Source organism: Dermacentor variabilis, chromosome 9, assembly GCF_050947875.1.
Source record: "Dermacentor variabilis isolate Ectoservices chromosome 9, ASM5094787v1, whole genome shotgun sequence".
NCBI classification, from domain to species: domain Eukaryota; kingdom Metazoa; phylum Arthropoda; class Arachnida; order Ixodida; family Ixodidae; genus Dermacentor; species Dermacentor variabilis.
In genome coordinates this window covers 67,643,850-67,650,219 of record NC_134576.1, presented here as the reverse complement: position 1 = coordinate 67,650,219, position 6,370 = coordinate 67,643,850, and positions in this window count along the sequence as shown.

The window sequence follows — 6,370 nt, the reverse complement described above, 5'->3', positions numbered from 1 at the left end:
CGCATTCCGCGCAGAAGCAGAGCCCCATTAAACAGTACCGTAAGGTCTAGGCGACACTACGGATGCGCCCACACGTCAACATTTTTTGCCCGACGCTGAAGCTCTGCGATATGGCATCTCTCGGGGTCGCGGGTTTAATAGCGACCGTGGCCGCTGCATTTCGGCAGAGGCCAAATCCAAAACGCTCGTGCACTTAGATTTAGAGACACGTCAAATTACACCATGGCGTAATAATGAATCCGAAGTCGCTACTATGGCGTAGCTCATAATCCTATTGTGGTTTCGGCACGTACATATCCAGTGTAATACTAACACTAATAGGTTCTATGTGACGTAATGAGTGTGCTCATCCCTCAACAATAACGCCTCAAGGAAACACCTCTGCCTTTGTATTATGTGTGCTAGGAGACAAACCGCAGCAGTGCAAGCAAGCTAATGTTGAACAGCAACGCAACCCTCTCGTGTTGGACTAAACATTACAAAAGAATTAAAGGTTCGTCGTCAAAATCAACGATAATTATCCCCAGACAAAGCCAGCCATACAGAAACCTTCGCCTACACCGATTCCCACAGCGAGTAAGATCCACGTAATATTTTTTATTTTTTAAAAACATATCTTGCCCTCATCAGTACCTATGTCTCGTCCATACTATTTTCCGCCGATACTCTTAAGGTCTCGTGCTTATATCAACGGCTGACCAGTTGATGCTTCCGTCCACCTCAAGTCCAAGCGCTTCTGGAAGCTGTACGTTTCGCACGAGTCTCGGTGGGTCAATCCCTTGGCATTCATTTAGGATATGCTGAGGGGTCTGCGAGCTTACTTTACGATATAGACACTCCTCATCCTGTATTGCGAATATTTGCTCCTTTATCCTTTTCTCCCTAGGCAAGCAGCTCGTGTGCCAAATAGGAAAGCCCTGGAAATTCTAAATGGTCTTCCTGTGCCCATCATATGCAACCAATTTACCCCTTGTCCCTTTGACTTTCTTTTTGATGTCTCCTGGTTACGGTTCATGGTAATTTTCAATTACAATTAAGTTAGTTTTACCAATTTTTTACCTCTTCCTCTTTTCTGTGTCCGCGGTTTTGAGGTACACATACCTGAGCCCTTTAGCCGCCCGTTCGCCTTTTTTCATGCACCTCAGTCTTTCTTCCAAACCAGTTTTTCTCTGCGCTAAACTGATTTGAAAAAAGCCCAGTCACCTGGCACCACGCACTGCCTCTTTTGTGGTTTTAGCGTGGGCTCCCGAAGCCAGCCGACCTGTAGATTATTTCGAATCCGTGCAAGATATACGATTTTAAGCAGGTAGTGGCATTCGCGAACGATAGCGCTGGCAGCATTACTCCATTTCCGGTTCCACCTCAGATTTATTGCGGCAAAAAAGCAATTATTGCTGCATTCCGTTTCCTGTGTACTTTAATATCATTTTGGTGGTGATGGTTGCCTAAGTCTTTTTTTGTTTATGTATTCACCGGTGTAATTATGTCGCTTGACTATAACAGTATGACTTGCTCTTTATTGTCACCAAGTAATTACTCGTCTCCTCAATAATGATCCTTATACCAATTTCCCTAACCCAACTTAACCTAGATCGATTCCTGTCGCCGCATTACCCCGCGTATATTCGCAAGCTCTTGCAAAATCCGCTAGTAGCACTATGTCGTCCGCATGCATTATGCAAGCTGGATGAATGAAACCGAAATTCACTGTTTTTCAGTTGTTTTGCTATGCCCTTCACATAAATGACGAACAACAATAAAGCCAGAGGGCATCCTTTCATCAGTCCTTTGAGAATTTCCACCACTTCATGATATTTTCGGGTCTTCCCACAGAATTAGTACTTGGTTGTGTACTTCGATATACACGCCGTAGAAGATATGTTGCTTGACTGTAACGAGGTACAATTTTCTCGACACATTTCACCATTATCTGGAAAGGGGTGATCTGGCCTCTACTCGTAACAGAAGAGTTCTTCCGTAAGAGCGTTTATTTGCATAAATTCTACATGCGTAATTTTTCCCTCCGAATTCGCGTAAGTGAGGCAGTTGAGACAGGAACATAACCACTATTTCCTCAAGAGGTTAACTACTTTTCATTGCTTCAGACCCGCGGCACACTTTCACAACCCCGGCGAGCCGGGTAATTCTTAGGCCTTGTATATCAATGCTGCAAAAGGGAAGGAAACGACACAGTGGCAACATTCATGCGGCGCCTGCTATACCGAGGTACATTAATAGTGCTAAGCGCACCAGTCCTCACTTTGCGCGAATTTCCCCAAAAGCGTTGCTTCATGAAGTTGTGCTCTCCCGACACTGGGTAACTGAACACTTCGAGCCACATCAGCATTCAAACAGAAACAAGCTACGTTACAATACTTCGACTTCAATGCTACAGCAAACTCACGTCACGCTCGTGTTCATGCCCTGTCAGGCAGATCACAGCGCACGGGCAATGATGACTCATGGGCGGCGTGAAATAACAAGAACATTATTATTTATTCACGTATTTACACTTCACTTTTCATTTCATTTTCATTCACTTTACATTTGTACCTCGTGATGTTCATTCTACGTTAGGAGTCTGCATTCGCCTCTGGAATGGCAAGCAGCGCCTCGAATGCCGCCGAACATCACACGCCAAGATGTTGTCCTGTCCACAAAAGAGGCACATTGTACGTGGAATGCAGCAGTTGCTGAAGCAGTGCCTCTTAAGTCGTCCGAGCTTGGCTTCGAATGTACAGCCGAAACGTCTGTTAACGCAGAAGGCGCGATGACGTTGCAGTTTCTTCCGGTTGAAAATAACCGCCCTCAGCTCGCATGCGGCAAAGCACGTCTCGTCCACGGGGCACAGGCCTCTGCGGTGGCAGGCTAGGGCACCGGCGTCTCGGTGCCGCCGCGCTGCCGAACGGACGAAGGCGTTGTGCCTGCACATCTTGCACAGGATGTGGCCGCAGGGAAGTTTCACGGCCAGTGCAGGAATCGCGGAGCAGCCGGCGCAAATGCGGACGCTCGGTAGCGGTTCCACAAATGTAATGCGCCGTGAGTTCAAGAAGCGGCAGCAATACCCGCGGAGGACGTAGGTAGAGGTGCCGCTGTTCCCGTTGCCCAGGCGGCGCTGCTCCAAGGACTGCGCACGCCCCCGTACTAGATGGTTTTCGGTACTGCTAGTGGTGCCACTGGGCTGTGATTGCGCCATTATGAATTCGGTTCACGAGCGGCGGTGTCCCTCTGATGGATGTCGGTAACAGCTTCGGTCAGGAAGTCGATGATTGTCACCGGGATCTGTTAAAGCAGGTGGGCTGAGGATGTCCGCGACGGGTTAAGCAGGACTGATCGTCACTGCGACTGGAGCAAGTCTGGCTTCGGAGAAGATGGCGACGGTATTTAAAGCCTGGCAGGGCTCTTTGCAAGTGGCGACCTGAGGAGGGAAATTGAGGCGTGTCCTCGACACATTGTACCTATTGGCTTTGTCGTCGTGGGGGAGGAGCTTCGAAATAGTCACGTGGTCGGAAGGGCTGTGGCTAACTATGCGACCAGGGAAGGTGACGGCGTAGGTTGAGAATACGGTGTGAAAAAGGGGACAGTATTTGTAGAGGTCAAGTAAAAGAAAGCACTATCCTCTCTCTTACCATCTTCCTTTTCTACATCTAGATGTTTTTGCAACCGTCTTTCTACTTTAGGCAAACTGAAGGGTGCAAGAAAGCACGTGGTAATCTCCTTGTGCGGTTCTCTGTAGGTGTATGTGACATTCCTCTCAGCCGGCTTTGGCACAGCGTTGGGGAAGCATTGCCAAAAGTTGGCTTAGAAATTTATATGGAAATTTTTTCCCGGCTCACACTGTAGTTAACCAATAGCGGCCGGTGACTTTCAAGGCATGTCACCTTTGAGCCAATATTGAGTTAGACACCAGTATTAGCGAGATGCACTCAGAAGAAGGCGATGAAGCATGGTCGTTCCATTTTTACTTCTTTGAATGTGTACATCAAATGTAATTTTGTTATTAAAGTAAATAATACGTTTAAAGAGTTGATTAAGGAAGACTTGTTTATCAATTCTGGTCGCTGAATTTTTGTGAAAGTATACTTCACCTATCAGAGTTATCGTGCCTAATGACGAAACTTCGGGCATATGTCCCAGGTCATATTTACCAACTGTCTCGACCAACACAAGGAAATTGGGTGTAGGTAATGTTGTATTTTACGTGTTCCGTAAACGGGAAGCATATTCATAGCCGAAGAAAATACCAAACCCTATGTATTTATCGAAAATATATAGGAGAATAACTGGCGTTCTCAGAGAACCATACATATTAGCTTTGGAAGTTACCCCCATTCGCCGGCCCTGCAATCCGGCCACCAGTATTCTCGAAGCAATTTAAGCCTCCCCATTTCTTTTGGCGCTCTCGCTCCTTCCAAACACATTAAATATTTAAGAAAAGCTTTTCTTATTAGTGCCAGCTGTCCTAATACGCAGATATTGACAAGGAAAGTGCGTTCTCTCGCAAAACAGTATATATATATATATATATATATATATATATATATATATATATATATATATATATATATATATTAGTGTGATTATGAAGAAAACAATGCCATTGAGGCAATTCCGCGTCGACATGCCACACAGAGAAAGTAGCTCTTGACAAAGAAGGGTCCAAAACTAGGTGTGACCATTCCAAGGGACAGAGAACATTCAGGGAGGACCATGTACATAGCAAAGATTGCTTGCTGTTAGAACGCGCATGTTGTCCGCTTTCCATTTTCTGTGCATTTGCCCTCATCTTTCATATAGACATGATTTGGCATCTCCAATGAAATAGTGTTGGAAGTCAGCGCAGTGCCTGTCGTCTGTGTCGGCGGCCGGATTTCGATTGGGGAAAATTGCGAAAACACCCGTGTACTTAGGCCTATTTCCTTATAGTCATATTGCTTTTTTTTGCGCGTAAAGAGGCATAATTCAATTTTCAAACAATATTTTTCTAAAACATACCGAAGATCTCTCGTACAATTCTCCATATATATTATGTCTGCATAGTACAAAACTCCGGGATTGTGTTCCGTGCTTGGTTCGGGAACAAACCACGTGGCGATGATAACGATAGTGGCGACGGCTGCAGAAGGGCGCTATGAATCATCACACGTGGTAAAACCACGGTCACGGTTCAATTTTCACCGTGCACTCAAGGAAGGGCCTTTTGTGTATGACGAACAACGGTTAACCCACCACTAACAGCGCTCCCAGGTGTGTAAGAATTCTCGGAAAATAGAATGCACTTGGAGTTGAACTAGGGATTTCTCTGACCCATTGTTGGTCTCGTTAATATCCAAACCATGTTTCCTTGAACGCGAGGACGCCTTGAGTGTTTCTGCTTATTCTAAGGATATGCTGCTTACACCTCGTGATCATACCCGGGGGACCACACCATGCAAACCCTTCATGGGATGACTATGCCATTGTTGTGAATGGAAAGGTGGGCGCGCATTCAGCGAACTGGGACTTATTTTTTGTCCTAACCCATCCTGCACACTACTCAACTGCTAGAGCAGCCGACAGTTTTCTACCAGAGTATATGCACTTCTAGGAAACACGCAGCCCCGCCTACGTTTTACTGTCGCACACTGGTAATTTCCTTACAAGTAACGAGTAAGAAACGACTTGTTCTTGAAACCTTCCAGGGTATAGATAGGTATGCAAAATGTAGTCAAACCTATATTTCTTTTTTTTATTCACAGCACGATTTGCCGTAGGCCGAGGCAATATTCTGAGTCGTTGCCTTTCCGTTCTTTTCAATGGCAGCGTATATCACCGCGTTGTATTTCCATGATTTCCTGCTGTCGTTAGTCCTTGAACCTTAATTGCCTAACAGCGACATTTGAAATGTTATCTCAACTTTTTGGCAGCCGCACTGCGTAAGGTAGAGTAGTCTTGGTGAAGAATTAAGTCTTTCAACAAGTCTTCTTCCATTTGTTTACTCATAAAGCATGTCGAAATTTTAAAAAATACATGAATAGAAGTATGTTCACCTGTGTATGATCAAGGACACTATGAAATATTAAGAATGCCTGGTGAAATTGGGCTGCTTTTATACTTATCTTTCTGTGAAGTGAAGCAGAGAACGCCTATTCGATAAGATCGCTGAGGTGACTAAGTAAAACTCTAAGTTTTTGGGATGGAGCGTGGTTCTGATTATAATTTCGTTCTTTTCCGCCTAAATAAGGTTACAAAGACATCTGATATTCAGGAAAATGATGTATAGTTAAAATCGCCATGAACCAGTGGTGTCAATGACGTTTGAAGGAATGCCGTTTGATCGAACGCAGTGTCCTTGAAGAGGTCATGACAAGTTCATAAATATGGTGTAGCC